Raw genomic sequence first — 19380 nt, 5'->3', positions numbered from 1 at the left:
GTATTGAAGAACCTCTTTGTGGATAATAAATAAGTTTGTGATATCGGTCACAACTCATATGTAGATAATAAGAAAATAAACAGTTCAAATAAGTGTAAAAAATTTCAACTACATACATCGGCGCTATTGTTCAAGTGATGGGTTTATCACAGATTTCAAAGGTTACATTTTAATTCAAGGTTTTATTTACGTATTTTTAATATTAAAAGAGTAGGAAAATACATGTTTATGCCTTTATTATTATTTTTTAATCTATTCTATTTTCTTTCTGGAGTACAGTCTTTTTTGAACGACCTGTGTTCTTTTTTCAATTGGGTGATTCCACAAATGAGATCGGCTGATGACATTAAGAATATCGGAAGGCACAACTGGAAGCAAGTGGCACAAAATAGAAAATACTGGATTGATTTGGGGGAGGCCTATGTCCAAAGTTGGATTACTGAAGGCTGAAGAGAGAAGAGCGAGAGAGTACTACATATACAAACAATACGAAATGAGTTTTTTATTAAAAAAAATAAATCTTTGATAACTGTGTCAAAACAAAGTACACACAGTTCCTGAATATAGAAAATTAATATTGTTATAGTAGACTGTGTGTACCATAGTTGGTCATGCCTATCACTTGCGTACAGTAAAATTGTGGCTATTAAAAAAACACTCCATATATAAAAATTTACGTTTGCATCATTTGCAGTGCAGTTTTACACGACTAGTCTGTTTGATAGCGTAAGCTCGGCCATTTTTCCCGCTGTTTATTTTATAACATATTGTACATCTTCCCCTAGATTTGATGTCAACTTAACTGTGACTTTTAGCGGTTTCAGATGGATATGGAATGCTTAAATCCGTAAGCCTTTTTTTAAACATCTTATTGGCAATTACATCTCTGAAATTAGTGATGCTGATGGTTTTTCCAGTCAAGGATTGATGGGCGATAAGCGCATTTACTATTGCAGTGTTTTTTTTTTCTTTTTCATTTTATTTATCCACATCAACCATTGGGGTTATTAGCGGTAGGTTTATGATACAAATAGAGAAAATAAGGTACATTTTAAAAGTCATGACTTATAACTAGACTTCGGCAAATATGCAAATAAAAATGTAGAAAATATGCGCATAAATATGCACGTGTTTACCCGAAAATATGCAAATATTTTACAAAATATGCATACAAATAAATAAAAAAATCGTAAAATAGTAACAATTTTATTTAAAAAAAAAAGTGTACATAACTAAATATTTCCTACTATTCATTAAGATTTACATTTATTTTAAGTAACTACATCATTTTTAAGTATGAATAAACTTATTTAGAATTATGGTAACAATAAATGACCAAGTGGTGTTCAAAATTTTCTAACAAAAACTTGTGGCTTCTGTCTGAGTACATATATTTATATATGGAAAAACTTCGTTCAACATCAACTGATGTAACGGGAGCATTTTTCAAACTAACCAAAACATTTGGTTCTAAATTAATTGTTTCCGAAATATTTCCAGCTAGAACACTGACTACTTCAGAAAGAATATGGTAACCTTTATTTTTTTCCATAGTAGCTTCAAATTTTTTTAAAATATCTTTTCCAATATTACCTCTAACGTTCCGACAACATGACGCAAATTCTTTTATTAATGCTGTACTTTCGAACAATGACAGTTTTGGTGATTCTAACTGAGTAATTGTTTTTTGAACAAAACTAAAATTTGATTTTATAAATGAAAGTTCTTGTTGAAGCAAGTTACTCTGAAAAGTTTGTTTAGAATCCAAAAGAGATTGGGAACTTTCATCTGTTAACGTATCAATTATGTTCTTTATTTTAACAAAATGATCTGCATAAAAATTTGCTGCTTCTAACCATGTTCCCCATCGCGTTAAAATAGTTTGTGGTGGAAGAGGAATGTTAGGTAGCATTTCTTTATAAAGTTGAATTCTTATAGGAGATTTAAGAAATACTTTTTTGACACTGGATATCATGGTATTTACAAGAGGAAACTTTTTTCGTATTTCCTCTGCAACTCTGTTTAATCCATGCGCTACACAAGTAACATGTATTAAATCTGGGAAAAATATTTTTAAATTTTGTCCTGCTTTCACCATATAAGGAGCAGCATCCGATAAAATAAGCAGTAATTTATTAGAAGGAATAGTTGTCGGAAGAAAAAAAGTTGCTAATGTTTCTTGTATAAAACGCGAAATTGTTAAAGCATTTGTTTTCTCAAGTTGCTGGCATGAAATAAGATGAGATTTTGGTAAGGTATCTTCTTTAAGAACACCAATCAATAAATGAGCAATATACTTTCCTGAGGAATCAGTGGTTTCGTCTACAGATATGTAAAAATAATTATCTGCAATTTCTTCCTTAATATTAATTAACACCGACGAGTATAGCCCGTTCACATTATTTCTTCTTAGAGACCGATCACTTGGAACATTAAGTTTGCAATATTTTTTTAGAAACGAACTAAAATTTACATTTGCTAATTTTGAAAGCGGTATGTTTGCAGACACTAATGCGCGACACAAGTCTTCATTAAAAGTTTCTTGCTCATCTAATTTTTTTGAAGTAGATTGGAAACATTTAGCCATTGAAGTTTGATGTTTTCCTCCTATTTTTCCTTTTTTTGCAATGTGTGAAGCAGTTCTCACATGTTGGTCTATCTGAAATTTCTTCTCACATGCTATCTATAAATAAAAATAAAAACCTTTATTTTAACCCAACCTTTAAAATATAAAAATATACAAGGTGTTTTTGGTTAATCAAATAACTGGTTTGAAAAAAAAAACACTCTCTAAGTGTTTTAAATGCAGTATTAATCCACAAATGAGTTTTTGTTACTAACCATTAGTACATCATATAACTTATTTTAAAATTCAACAAAAGTTTTTTTTTGTTAATTCAATTACAATAAAAATAATTGTGTTTTAGAATAGCTGACTTCATAAAAAAAAGTAAAGGTGAAAAATTTTTCTAAATACACACCATTGTATTGTACCATGGACAATTTTTTCTCACTAAAGGAAGCTATTTTTCATTTAAAAACAACCTACGAGTACTAAATTTCAAGTAAATACGTTTATTGGTTTTAAAGTTATTGTTGTTATTAACTAAAAGAATTTAATTTTTTTTAATTTTAACACCCTGTATCTCGAAAAGTAAATAAGTTTGACCCCTCATTAACTATATCGTTTTGTTCAATTTTTCGAGAAGTATCTACAGTCAAACGTTGTAAGTGTCTTTTGGAAACACCCTGTATGTATGAAATATTAGATATTTAATAGAAAATATTAGATACTTACAATTTTGCCACAGAGTGAACAGTAGATTTTTCCCATATCCATAAACAGCTCTTTATAAGGTTTAATCCAAGTTGAAGCACTGGTTGTTTTAGGCATTATAAAATCACAATCTTCCTTTTTGTTACGCACAACGAGTGTTTACGCTTTGAATATCAAAACAAAAATGATTTACAAATCTGAGCATCAAATTAGAAATGTTTAGGTACCTAATTCAATAAACTGGGAGATTTTGGAAAATCCCTAAATTAGGAACAAAACTATTAGCCGTTTACCTGCTGTTAAGATACAATAAATTGTAGATAGATTTGGGGATTAGATCATGAAATGCAAATGAGCGAACCCTTAGCGATTATCCAATAACTGAATGCCTCAGTGACCGAGACTTTCTAAGAATGTTGAGGGCTACTTAAATTGATCTTCTTTGAAATTGTAAATGTTTTGTACCTGTAGAGATTACGTACTTAGATCATTTCTTGATTAAAATGACTACAAAATTTTATACAAGAATTGAAATAAATTGGTATGTTTAAAAATTTTCAAATATAGTATAAAAATCTGAACTTTTATGCACTTTATGCAAACTTTTATACAAATATGCCAAAATATGAAATATTTGCATAAAATATGCACAATATGCAAAATATGCAATATGCATATTTGCCGAAGTCTACTTATAACAATATGGTACAATGTAAATGTATGTACATGTAACACAAATTAAATCATAATTTATTATAGAGTTTACAGTAATTTAAAAAAGACAGAACTTCATTGAATATTGTAACCAGTGCTTCTTTGGGGCTGTTATGTATCTTGAATATTGCCTTGGCTGAAGTGTACTCTGGACATTCTATTATTATATGGTTGACTGTGAAAGGTGTTTGACATCTTTGTCCATTGGTTGTGGTTCTTTGGAGATTATAATAATAAATGATACGGTTTTTCCAGAAAATAGGAGCTGTTGCAATGCGTCTTTAATTAGGAATAGATTGATGTGTGTAGGGTAAACATGTTTAATGGCCTGTAAAGAACTTAATGAATCTGATAATGTTAGTATTTGTTTTTCATTTGTGGTTTAGTGCGTCAAATATTACTTGGAGCTCTGCGGTATAAATACTACAGTTGTCAGTTAATCTAGTGGCAGAAATTACGTTTACTGATACAGCAGCAGCTGCTACTCCGTTGCAATCTTTGAAGGCATCAGTGAAGAACAATTTGTAAGTGGAATATTTGAGTAAATTTGCATGATACTGAAGCCTGACAGTAGAATTGTGTGAATGCTTATCATGATTAAATAAAGAGAGGTTAACTATTGGTAAAGAAACTTTCTAGGGAGGTGTCTGGTATATTTTTATGGGTGCTAAGGTGATTTGATTGATATAATACGGTAGTTTTTTAACTCGTTCGTAAAATGGTACTGTCTTGATGGTTTAATTTGTGTATTGTATGATCTTTTGCTCTTAGAGATTTGAAGCGTAGTATGGTGATATATATTGTCTTTTGAAGTATAGTGGCATTTCTCCTGCTAGCGCTTGAAGACTTCTTATTGGAGTAGTTCTAAAGGCTCCAAAGATTAGACGTAGAGATGTGGTTTGAATAACATCCAGTTTTTTTAGTTGATTTTTATTTTCTGTTTCATAACAGATGCATCCATAGTCGAGTTTGCTTTTTATTAATGTCTGATATAAATTTAGAAGAATTTTAGTATCTGAACCCCATCTATGATTGAATAAAACTCTTAGTAAGTTTATTCTTTGTTGACAGGATTTGATCAAATTGTTGATATGTAAAGTCCATGCGAGTTGTGAGTCAAATATTACACCCAAAAATTTGATTTCGTGAACTTGTTTCAGAGAATGACCATTTAGATACAAGTTTAAGTTGTATTCTGCTCTTCTTTTGTCAAACAATATTACTTTAGTATTCTCAGTTGAAAAAGTTAAACCAGTCTCTAAAGACCACATTTCTAAGCTGTTTAATGTCCTCTGTAAAATTTGCGTAGCTAATTCTATATTTTTACTTTTAACATATCTTACTAGATCATCAGCAAAAAGATTAGCTTGTACGGGAAGCTGTATGTGGTTTGTTATATTATTTAATGCGATTAAGAATAATAGTGGACCTAAGACCGATCCTTGAGGAATTCCATTATGGAGTGATTTCGATGTTGACATGAATCCATTCGTTTGTACTTATATGGGCCTGTTTTGAGGAAAGTTTTTTTTGAAAGCGACAAAGTCGCACAGTTTTTTTCACAGTCGACAAATTTTACAGTTTTTCATAATTTTGAGGATATAATGCGTCCGTGTTGTGTCGAAAGCTTATTTGATGTCGAAAAAAATTGCGATTACTGTTTGTTGATTTGTATAAATGCTTTATGAATTTCTGATTCTAGTGCAACAATGTTATCAGCTGCCGATATGTCTGAACGGTATCCGCTTTGTATTCGAGTAAAAAGTTTTTTCTTTTCCAGTGCTATTTCAGTCTTTTACTCAATATTCTCTCCATTGCTTTGCAAATGTGACTGGTGAGAGATATTGGACAATAGGAGGATGGTAAGTTTTTTGGCTTATTCATTTAAAAAAAAAGTATTGTAATTGCTTGACGCCATATTGAAGGAAACGTTTTATTTGTGTAAATATTGTATTGCAGTGTTTGTTAGAAGTTCTACTCCAACTTTCATGTACTATTTTATACCACGACGTACTACAGTAGTCGAATAAGATGCCTTTTGATCTGAAACATCTATAAATGATTTAATGTTATTATACTTTACAATAGTTGATGGCTTCTTGACAACTTCATTTTTTGTTGTAACATTTATCATTACAGGAACAGCTTTTTCGACTACAACATTGGTTTTGATGTGATAACTGGTTTAGGATTGAATTTTCTATTATTTTTTATAGTTCCTATCAGATGAGTTTTTCTATTCAAGAGTTTATGTCCTAGACTAACGCTATGCACAACGGTTTGTTATATGCACAATGAAAGGTGTAACGTCTGCTATGGAAGTTAGATAAAAGTCAATAGGTTCATTACCATCTCTATTTTTAAAAAGCGACACGAAAAATCCATTATCCACAATAAATTGAAAATCTAGTAAATTTCCTAAAATATACAGATATTATAGTTTTAAGACTTATTTGCAATTTTTATTTAATTTTCTTACCTGCACAATCGTCCCAAGTAACATTAATTTCCTATTGTCTGTTTTCATCTAAGTAACTTTCTTCCGAACTATCTCCAGAAATATTTTTATTTAAACCATTTAAAATGACATTAGTAGCTATGCTGTCTTCATTTACTTGATAAGTTCTCAAGTAACTTGTGCTCTACGTCTTCTTGGAGCTGCACTTACATTAGAATCGCTGAAGGATGAAAATAAATCGCTATAGTCTGCATCACTTAAGAGTCGTCAGCATCAGAATCATACTCAATTTCGCTCAATTTGTCAATTATTTGTTGCAGCTCTACTTAACTTAAACCTCTAGAATCCATTTTGTATCCAAATACACGCCTATTTGTGTAACGGCCGTAGCTAAAATTTGTGACGATATATTCTTCTTTTTGATGTGTCCATCCGTTACGAATTTTGGCGATCATCATGGCAATCTTTATCTTATCTGCAGCAGCGCGACAAAGCTGCACAGATGTTGTATTAAACCAAATTCTGAGGTTCTTTAACCAAGATGTTCTTTTTCTTCCTGGACCTCGTTTTCCAAATAGTTTTCCTTGCAGGATGGCTTAAAGGAGAGCATATCTGGATTAATTTCGCATAATATGTCCAAAGAACTAAAACTTTCGAGATTTGATGGTGGTCAGTACCTTTTGGTTATTTTTCTGAGGACCTCCTCATTTGTGACTCGGTCAGTCCACTGGATCTTAAGCATTCTCCAATATAGCCACATCTCAAATGCTTCTAGTTTTCTGCACATATCTTCGTTCAAGGTACATGATTCAACACCATAAAAAAGGACAGAAAAGACGTAGCATCGCAGCATTTTTACTTTTGTATTAAGAGAGAGGTTGTGACTCTTGAAGAAGGCCCCTATCCGATTGAAGGTGGATCTAGATTTTCCGATGCGTGCTCTAATCTCTTGTTTGCTGGCCCATTCTTTATTTATTATGGTGCCAAGGTAGTTATACTGCGTCACTCTTTCTACAGGGGATTGGTTAACGTAGAGTTGACCTTCTGTTATCCTTTTTTTGCTAATTATCATAAGCTTTGTCTTTTTGTGTCATCTGCATATGTGATGTTGTTTAGCCGGTAACCATTTAGTAGAATACCTTTTTCAGTTTCGTGCAAAGCTTCAATAAATATTCTTTCAGAGTACAGATTGAAGATTAGATGAGAAAAAATACAGGCTTGCCTCACTCCACGCATGATTTTCACATAGTCAGTGTGTTCACCTTCAACTCTGAGATTTGCTGTCTGATTCCAGTTTTACAGTTTCTGGTGTGACTTCGCTATTTTCACTACTTCTCTCCATTCTTTTTTCTCTTTGATGGTTCTTTCTATATTTCTAATTTATATACTCCTTGAGTCTTCTTCCTTTTTCCACTTGTCGTCTCCATCTTAGTTTAGGCCTATCTCTGGTTCTTTTACCTGGTGGTATTCATTCCAGTATAACTCTTAATAGATTACTCTTCTCTCTTCTCGTTATGTGCCCATACCATCTAAGTCTTTGTGCTTTTATTGCTCTAACTATGTTTTCTTGACCCATCCATTCTTGTATTTTGTGATTCTTCTCTTGTTGTTAATGTAAATGTTTCTGCGGCATATACTACTATTGGTCTTATGGTCATTTTGTAGATTTTCATTTTTGAGTTTTGGTTTATCTTCTTATCTCTAAACATTTTTTTATGTCTATAAAACTGTATTTCCTGCTTGAATTCTTCTTTTTATACCTACACTTTCACTTCTTCTGTTAACTAGTACTCCCAAATATTTGAATGTTTCATATATATATATATATATATATATATATATATATATATATATATATATATATATATCGGTTTCAAAGCGTCTTGCGTCGTTGTCCGATGCCTAATTTCCACGAATTTCTATCATTCCATTGTTCTTCGGTCAAGTCTCGGGAGCTCATTGCCTTTGTTATTCCCTTCTTCCATGTTCTTTTTGGTCTTCCTCGTTTCTTACGATTTGGTGGTATCCATTTCATGGCGATTTTTGGTAGTCTTGTTTCTGGCATTCTTTGAACATGGCCATACCATATAAGTTGTTTCCTTTCTATGTCTGTTGCCAGTGATCCATCTACCTCCATATCCGATTCCTTATTTCATCGTTTCTAATTCTGTTTGCCCTAGATATTCGAAGTGATCGTCTAAATACATCCATTTCTGTCGCTTCGAGTTTTCTTTAATTGCTTTCTGTTAGTCTCCATGTCTCTGACTCTTCAACCTCTTCGATACTGTGTGGATCTATTGTCAGTTTTTTTATTTGTGTCTACTTTTTCTTGCTTACGTTTATGTATTTTATTTTATTTTCATTTATTTCCAGTCTTAGTTTGGCTTCGTTTTCTATTTCTTGAAAGGTTTTCTTTAATGCCTTTTTATCTGTTCCTACTTTGGTTATATTGTCCGCATATCCTATTATTTGTACTGTTTACAGTTCCTGCGTTTTTATTTCACCGTCGTACTCGTATGTTTTCTCTAGTCCTTACTTTATATATAATATGTTAAATCAATCGACTAAATCCAAACCACCACCAAACCACCAAATCGACTTTGAGAATATTAAATCTCTAGGAACCGAGAATAATTTCTATAAGAGATCCTTCCTGGAAATGTGTCACATATTAAGGGAAAAAAACTCCATGAACAGACGTACTGACATCGATAATCTCAGCATTATCACTCCTTGCTGTTGAATAATCATTAAAATATTTCTAGTTAAATGTTACATTTCACAATTTAACTTAGTTACACCTAAAACCGATCAAGACACGACCTAAATTTTTTGGTTTTTGTCCTCTAAGGAAAAAAAGTAGCTACCATCGATTATACCTTGATACTTTTAAATTAAATCCCTATATTCATTTCAACGAGAACTTTAGCAATTTTTATACATCACATTCGATGTAAAATCCTTTCCAAAAGGAATCACATGGTGAGTTAAACAAATTCATATCACATTATATTTCATTAATATTCACTAACTCTAGGTTCCCCAACAATGGTTATCGGTACTTTTTATTTCCAACCTTCTCTTTAATTAGTTTTATAAATAAATTGACTTTTCTATTCTGTCCTGTGAACATATATTTGTCATCTAGTTGATTTTTCGCACAAAGACTGTTTCCCAAGCCATATTATTTTTTGTTTTGCTCTTCGGAGTAGTAGATCCCTTATCTGTAAAAAATAGGCGCTTTTTTAATTACTTTGGTGTCTCTAACAATAAAGTTAACTTTCCATGCTTTTTTCAATAAAAATATGTTTTTTTCAAATTGTTTCACTAAGCTCAATTAAAACAAGTTACTTTTTCTCCTGGCTTCATGTTTCGATATATTGTACATCAGGTATAAAATAGAATTATTGTTATATATTATATTATACTGTTCTTGTTAAGATATTGTAACATTTTTGTGACTTTTTAATGTTTGTATAAATTTAAAACACTCACTAACACTAAACACTAAAAATACACATGAATGTATTTTTTTGACTGTAACTTTTATTGTATTTATTAAATGTATTTTGTAACCCTCAACATATGCATTTGACATTGTATGACATCTATTTATGACTTCACAATAATTAGAACTGAAGAAGTGCAGAAATACTGCACGAAACATTTTCTATTAAAAGATTGAAATAGTTTTTTCATTTTTTATTTCTCCTTGACCGATATCCTCATTTCAGTGAGATTTTAATCTCACTCACATTGTATAATATATATATATATATATATATATATATATATATATATATATATATATATATATATATATATATATATATATATATTGTTGTACTTTTGAATGTCCATAAGCAATAAAAAACCGATATACCAATTTTATTACTTAAATAAAAATTAAAATTATTGATATTTCATAAAGACACGGGCATATGAATTTTCAAACATCCTGTATAAGACAAAATATGTATTTTAAGTTGTTCGAAGAATTGTTCATTAGGCCTCAGAGACAAGACTTTCAAATATTATCGATAAGAAATTTAAATAAGTCGGTTATTGTGAAATGGTTTTACCCGGAATAAAAGTGTATATAGAAAGTGTTGAACAATAGACCGGGTTTGCGGTGGTTTTCTCCCCGAAAGATTATATCGGTAAAAGTTTATTAACAAAAGACATTGAATTGAGAAACAGGTATCGTTTGTAGCTATTAGTAAGAAATATTTGTAAAGTAGATAGATTTAGTTAGAATAATTAAAGAAGGTTTGTTTTCTGGAATTACCCGAATGACGTTTTATAGAGAGAGTTGGGTGGTAACGATATACTCACAAGAGGTGGATGATTTTTATTGGTCAAATTTTGAATGCAAGGAGGTTTGGTTTTGGCTATGAGATAGGAGAGAGAAAAAAAGGTTAGTTAGTCAGTTTTCGTCGTCCAAGAAGGAAGGAGCTTTGTGATTTGTGTTTGTTTGAAGTCCCGAAGACGTAATTTACCGGGTGTGTTTATTTGCGGTGGAAAAGCTGACCAGTGTGAGGAACGGGGTACAGAGAGATAGAAAACCAAAGGGCCTAAGAATATTAATAGCAGACGAAGCCGGAAACATTTGGAGATACAAGGACAGATAGGAGAAAGGTGTACGTCATCTGGACCACAATAGGAGCAGAAGCAGAGAAAGGATTTTTTTGTTGTGGCGTGGCCATAGAATTGCAACGGCAGAGAAGGAAAGGTCAGTCAAATTTCATTAGAGCCGGAGTGTGATTTTCATTTATTAATTAAGTAAATTGAATAAATAATAGAGACAGTTAATTTTGCGATCACTAAAAAAAAAAGGAATTATAAAAAGAGCTTAGTTATAACACATATTAAAAATCAATGTAAAATAACATTTGGGTCCATGATAGAAAACAACTTCTCATATATTTAAAGTTAGTATATTGCAAATATTACAGGATTGATTGTTGTATAAAATTTCATTAAAATAAAGGACATCTCACATATAGTTCAGTTGAAATTCTATGTATTTTATTCAGGTCATATTACCTATCCCGATTAGGACGCCAATTGGAAAATATTTTGAATCCACGATCAAAGGTAAATCGTACAATTTAAATAGCCTGAGATTGTAATTAATTAATGCTGATTTATTGTGATTAATTGGAGATTAGTTCATTTAATAAATATAGACAGGATTTTTCCTAAGTAAGCAATATAATACAATTTAAATAGCATAACAAAATGGCCCCCAACGTGTAAAGCTTTGAAAAATATTTCTAGTTGGCAAATTTGAAAGGATAGGAGTAGACGAGCAGATATTTGAAAGTTTATATGCCGGGGATAAAGTGAAATATTATGTAAAAATTGAGGACATAAAGATTATATATTTTTTTTAAGATACAATTTACCATAATTGATTTATTCGTGATATTGACAATTTATAGGTTACCATAATTGATTTATTTGTGTGATATTTAAATTTGATAATTTTACCATACTTGAATGATTTGATTGATTTTGACATTTGATATTTTACCATTTGATTTATTTGTGGGATATTGAAATTTGATACTCGTACTCAAGAGTTATTACATTTGAACAGGAAAAGTCCCGTTTGTTGCAACAGACCAGTAGAATTTTATATTTGGCGGGGAAATTATTGCACAAATTTCAAAGTTTCATATTTGGCGGGGATAAATAATCTAACGAACATGTCGGCCACAAGGAGTCAAAGCAAAACGCAAGAAAGGAAAGAGGATAAGATAGAAGAGGAAACAATTATTGATGAAGGATCGGATAATGAAGGAAATGCTACAATAATGGAGGAAAGAAAAGAAACAGGGATGTTAGAAAAATTATTAGCTATGATGCAAATACAGACACAACAAATACAAGAATCGTCACAAAAAATGGATAAAAATCAACTGGAAACAAAACACATAATGGATGAATCACAACAAAGAACGGAACAAAAATTGGACAATTTGGAAGAAAACCAAAGAAAAATGGAACAAAAAATGGAAACGCGTATGGACAAATATGAAAACGAAATAAAAGTCTGTTTAGAAAGAAGTAGGGAAGAAACAGAGAGGAAAATAGAATTGCAGAGAGAAGAAATCGAAACTAAAATGAAGGATATTCAGAGTATGCAAAAAAGGGAATTAGAACAGATAGAAATAAAACTTGAAAATGCGCTACAAGAAGACCGGAAAGAAACGGAAAGGAGATTTAAACAAATTGCAGAGATGGAGATAAGAGGAGTAGAAAGAAAGGAAGTCATCGTACATAGCACAGAAGACGTAAAAGTACGATTTGGCGGGGATATAAGGAAAATACACCCAGTGCCTTTTATAAATAACCTAAAGGAAAAAGTCAAATACATAGGACCGTTTGCAACAGCAAAGGAAACCATCAGAAACCATCTCACAGAAGAGGCAAATCTTTGGTTTGTCAGCAAGGAAGAAGAATTGGACAATTGGCAAGATTTTGAGAGAAGATTCTTAAATTATTTCTGGGGAAAAATCCAGCAACTACAAGTAAATAAAGAGTTACAAAATGGAAAATACCATGAGAGGATGGGCGTATCAGAAAAGATGTACGCATTACAACTCTATAATAATGCAAAACATTTGCAATATAATTATTCATCAGAACAATTGGTAGAGTTGATATCGCGACATTTTGAAGATACCTTGGAAGACCACATAAATCTCCAAAATTACAAGGACATTGACAGCTTATGTCAATTTTTGCAAATGAGAGAATCACATAGGCATGAAAGAAGAGAAAGAAGACCGCAAGAAAATTATAGACAAAGAGAAAACCAAGAATATAGAGATAGAGGTCAAAATTTTAGAAGAGATTATACAAGACGAGAATTCATACCTAGACGGGGATATGAAAATAGACCGAACGGAAGAGAGAATTATGAACCCAGAACCCAGAGATGGAATGAAAACAGGGATCGGGAAAATCAGAGTAGAAATAACCGCCCATACCAAGGAAACAGATACAATAACCCACGGAATGAACAGGAATCTCGCGGTAATCGATACTGGAATGATAGACCAAAAGAGAACAGAAGAGAAATAAATAATATGCAAAGAGAAGAAAATGAATATGAGAGAGAAGATGACGGGAGAGAAAACACAGAAGAACAACAGGCGTGTTTTCAAGAAGGCGCTCACTAAAAACGAAGAAACAAACAGGAATTTTTTGTCACCCCAAGGAATTTATTAAACTGGCAGGAAACAATGAAAAGAGAAATGGAGTTAATTTAAAATTTGTGGATGGATTTATAAATGAGAAACCAATTAAAATTATGATAGACACAGGCTCTGAAATAACACTGGTCAACAGAAAATTAATCGAAGAAGTAAATTTAACAAGTCTAATTTATAAAATACCTAGGGTGAATTTAGTGGGCGCAAATAAACGGACATTGGCAACAATAAATGAAGGTATACGAGTAATGGTACGATTGAAAAAAAATATGTATGCACTTCAATGTGTAATAATGCCGAATATGTCACATGACATGATTGTAGGCGTTGACGAATTAACGGAAAAACATGTAGTGATCGACTTCAAAACCAATACGATGAAAATAACCAAGGAAAAAGAAGAAGAACAGGATAAGGAACAAGAGAAACAAATTACGGACGAATCAGAGAAAGAACAAACGGTGGAAATGAACCTGGCGACGAAGAAAGGAAAAGGAAGAAAGAGGGGAAAAGGTCTGAAAAAGATCAAAGAAAAAAAAACCTGGGATTCCTCAAAAGATGAGACGAGCTCAGGAGAAGAAGATGAAAAAATTTTGACAAGAAATAAAAGCAAAACTTGGGATTCCTCAAAAGAAGAGACGAGCCCAACAAAAAAAAAAAACACAAAGGAAAATGAAGAGGACACAATGGAGACAGTGGTGTTTGAAGAAGACACGGAGTACACGGTGAATATGTGCGAAAAATTTGATGGGAGAGAAAAAAAATTGATATGTGGAGAAGGCAAAGAAAATGATTTGCGTATAATTTTAAGAGACTATGAAACGCTGATAAATGAGGAAAACCGAGTGGCCACAAAATACGAGCACTCATTTGAGGTGAAAAACTTGAGAAATTTTCGATCGAAGACTTATCCAATTCCTTATAAGTATCGGCAAGAAGTAAAGCAAGAAATCAAAAAAATGTTGGAAGATCAAATCATTGAGAGATGTGACTCACCCTATATTAACCCAATTGTGATAGTGAAGAAGAGCAGTGGAGAGTTAAGACTCTGTTTAGATGCCCGAAATATCAACCAACACACAGTATCACAATATGAATCACCGTTAAATATCGAGGCCATTTTTGGAAGGATCACGGGATCACATATTTTCTCAAAAATTGATCTAAAGCATAGTTTTTGGTTAATACCTTTGGCTGAAAAGTGTAGAAACTACACTGCCTTTTCAATTGATGGTATAGTATACCGATTTAAGGTAGTTCCGTTTGGATTACAAAGCGCCTGTGCAGCACTTGTACGAGCTTTGCATACCATTTTGAATCACCATGAAGAGTTCATCGTCCATTACATCGACGATTTATTAATTTTTTCACAAGATATGCAGAGTCATGTGGAACATATCAAAATAATTTTGAAAGAATTGGACACAGCGGGATTAAAACTAAACATTGAAAAATGTCAATTTTTTCAAAAGGAAGTGATTTATTTGGGTTTCAAACTTGACACCGAAACTGTAAGTCTAGCCGAGGACAGAGTAAAGCTCATCGACGAATACCCAAGACCAACAAATCTAAAAACATTGCGAGGGTTTCTCGGTACGATAAATTATTTCAAGAAATTAATTCCCGATTTAAGCCAAAAAGAAATTCCTTTAATAAAATTGTTAAAGAAAGGGACAAAATGGAATTGGAAAGAAGAACAGGAGGAAGCTTTCAAAATATTGAAACAAGAATTTGCTAAAGGAACGAAAATATATCACCCTATTTACAATTTGCCGTTTATACTCCGTACGGATGCGTCGATACAGAAATTTGCAGGAGTGTTGTCGCAAATACAAAACGGCCAAGAGGTTCCGATATGTTTTATATCTCGAGTGACTAAAACACATGAGAGAAAATACAGTGTCACCGAGTTGGAATTCGCCAGTGTACTATTTTGCGTAAACAAATTAAGGTTTTACTTATTGGGAGCTAAATTCACCATCGAAACGGATCATGCAGCATTGATACACATCATGAAGAATCGATTGGTAAATAACAGAATACACAGAGGCATTCTGCTCTTACAAGAGTATGATTTCCAATTTCGATACATCAAAGGGAAAGACAACATAATAGCTGACGCTTTAACACGGGACGAAGATACAGGAAAAAAGGAGACAATTACATTACATGTGGGATTGAATATACTGACACAAGACGAAGGGATATTTTCGTTAAATGAGATAAGGACCGACCAGGAAGGCCTAGAAGAAAGAGAAAAGAGAAGAGCAGAGCTAGAAAACGAGATATTTTTTAAGAGAATAGACGGAAAGGAATTATATTTAGTGACACCGACATTGGCAGAAAGAATCATCAAGAAACTACACGAGGAAAATGGACATATTGGCAGTAGAAAGGTATGGCTTGTATTTAGGGAAAACTACATCAGTCGACAAGATTACCGCATTGCAAAAGAGATCACACAGAAATGCGAAGTATGCCAGGAATACAAGAGCAGGAATTTTAAAAACGAAAATATTGCAAAGAGCATTGTATCCCGGAACAACCTGGACATTATAGCCATCGACATGTTAAGCGATCTAATTGTGACCACGCAAAGGAACAGGCATATTCTGGTGATGGTGGATGTGTTCTCAAAATACGTAAAATTATATAGTTGCCGCACCACAAAAGGGGAAGAAATATTGAGAAAAATAGACAATTTCATCGCTACGGTAGGAACCCCAAGAAAAATTTTACTAGACAATGCAACGTACTTCCGAAATGATCGTTTCAAGGGACAGCTTAGAGAACGGGGAATCGAGACGAACTTTGTAAGCATCAGGCATCCCCAAAGTAATCCTTCTGAGCGATTTATACAAGAGGTAACGAAATTTCTTCGTATTGCAACGGATGGTCAACATCGGCGATGGGACAGAAAATTGGGAGAAATAGAGATGTACCTAAATTCCATGCCAAGTACAGTAACGAAAGAAACACCAGAATACATCATGAAAGGCGTCATGCCGATAAGACCGTGGGAAGATCCAGAACAAAGAGAGTATCGACAGGTTATAGAAACCGTTCAGAGGAGATTAAGAAGAAGCAATGAGAAATACATCCAGAGACAGGGTCATAATAGGAAACGAAGACCAGTAACTTTCCAAAAGGGTGACAAAGTAATGGTAAGAGCATTAAGAGTGTCAAATCTTCAGACCGGTATTTGCGCAAAATTGATGCCTGTTTTCGAAGGGCCATACATAGTAAACAACGAAGATGGAGTAAACAGCTATGAGTTGAAACATATGGATTCTGAAAAGATCAGAGGTATTTATAATATCCATGATGTATATAAATATCACGAATGAAGATTTAAATTTGTATAAAGTAGATAGTAGGATAGGATAATACGTAGCATAAGTACAGATAGCATACAGGAAGTGCGTTTATTTTGCCTCGAGAAAATTTAGTTGCATAAATTGATAAATTTTATCGATTACAAAGGCGGGGATTTGTTGTACTTTTGAATGTCCATAAGCAATAAAAAACCGATATACCAATTTTATTACTTAAATAAAAATTAAAATTATTGATATTTCATAAAGACACGGGCATATGAATTTTCAAACATCCTGTATAAGACAAAATATGTATTTTAAGTTGTTCGAAGAATTGTTCATTAGGCCTCAGAGACAAGACTTTCAAATATTATCGATAAGAAATTTAAATAAGTCGGTTATTGTGAAATGGTTTTACCCGGAATAAAAGTGTATATAGAAAGTGTTGAACAATAGACCGGGTTTGCGGTGGTTTTCTCCCCGAAAGATTATATCGGTAAAAGTTTATTAACAAAAGACATTGAATTGAGAAACAGGTATCGTTTGTAGCTATTAGTAAGAAATATTTGTAAAGTAGATAGATTTAGTTAGAATAATTAAAGAAGGTTTGTTTTCTGGAATTACCCGAATGACGTTTTATAGAGAGAGTTGGGTGGTAACGATATACTCACAAGAGGTGGATGATTTTTATTGGTCAAATTTTGAATGCAAGGAGGTTTGGTTTTGGCTATGAGATAGGAGAGAGAAAAAAAGGTTAGTTAGTCAGTTTTCGTCGTCCAAGAAGGAAGGAGCTTTGTGATTTGTGTTTGTTTGAAGTCCCGAAGACGTAATTTACCGGGTGTGTTTATTTGCGGTGGAAAAGCTGACCAGTGTGAGGAACGGGGTACAGAGAGATAGAAAACCAAAGGGCCTAAGAATATTAATAGCAGACGAAGCCGGAAACATTTGGAGATACAAGGACAGATAGGAGAAAGGTGTACGTCATCTGGACCACAATAGGAGCAGAAGCAGAGAAAGGATTTTTTTGTTGTGGCGTGGCCATAGAATTGCAACGGCAGAGAAGGAAAGGTCAGTCAAATTTCATTAGAGCCGGAGTGTGATTTTCATTTATTAATTAAGTAAATTGAATAAATAATAGAGACAGTTAATTTTGCGATCACTAAAAAAAAAAGGAATTATAAAAAGAGCTTAGTTATAACACATATTAAAAATCAATGTAAAATAACATTTGGGTCCATGATAGAAAACAACTTCTCATATATTTAAAGTTAGTATATTGCAAATATTACAGGATTGATTGTTGTATAAAATTTCATTAAAATAAAGGACATCTCACATATAGTTCAGTTGAAATTCTATGTATTTTATTCAGGTCATATTACCTATCCCGATTAGGACGCCAATTGGAAAATATTTTGAATCCACGATCAAAGGTAAATCGTACAATTTAAATAGCCTGAGATTGTAATTAATTAATGCTGATTTATTGTGATTAATTGGAGATTAGTTCATTTAATAAATATAGACAGGATTTTTCCTAAGTAAGCAATATAATACAATTTAAATAGCATAACAATATATATAGCAAAACTGGTAGAATTATCGACCGAAACGTAAATAACAATTTATTGGATTGATGTGTCGGGTATGTGGTCTGTTATTAAAAAAAATACCCATGTTTTCTTTTATTACACTATATTTCGCTGATTTGTTGTCAGCTTCATCAGGAGACAACTGAAATATGGTTAAAATGTATATAAATATCAGGTGACAATGAACAATGATTTACTTACAGATTTAGAGTTAAAAATATTTAAAAATAGTGTATTTACATAATATATTCAAAACAGTACTGACAATATTGGTTAAAGCACCTAGTCACTAGTAATCAAATTAAAAAAAAAATTTTTTTTAGCAAAGAAAACAACTAAGAAACAATTAAAACACAATAAAATTACACATTAAAAATATACAGGGTGATTTAAAATATAATTGTAAATAAAAATTATTTGAACATACTAAGAATATTACAGTAGATATTGCTCAACTGTCCCGTGTCTGCCTTATAATTTACTGCATATTTTTCTTTATTAATATGCCACATTTCTAAAAACAATTTTTTTGTAATTGTTCTCTTGCTGTAGAAACCTGACATTTGAGTAGTCAAATTGATGCCCAGTTTTTAGTAATGGTCAACTGCGACACATGTATTCTTCTTCTTTGTGCAGTCACTTTTGTGTTGTGTGACCCTTTGTTTTAGCCATTGAGAAGTTTGGCCAACATAACAGCTCTGGCAATCCAAACAAGGTAGTTTGTAGATAATATTAGTTTTATTTACAGTTGGTGTCTTGTCTTTTATTTTAGAAAAGAGTTGTCGGTTTTCTAATAAAT

This window comes from Diabrotica undecimpunctata, chromosome 4 (genome assembly GCF_040954645.1).
Source record: "Diabrotica undecimpunctata isolate CICGRU chromosome 4, icDiaUnde3, whole genome shotgun sequence".
Classification (NCBI taxonomy): Eukaryota; Metazoa; Arthropoda; class Insecta; order Coleoptera; family Chrysomelidae; genus Diabrotica; species Diabrotica undecimpunctata.
The sequence above is the reverse complement of the archived record's forward strand: the minus strand, read 5'-3'. Positions refer to the sequence as shown.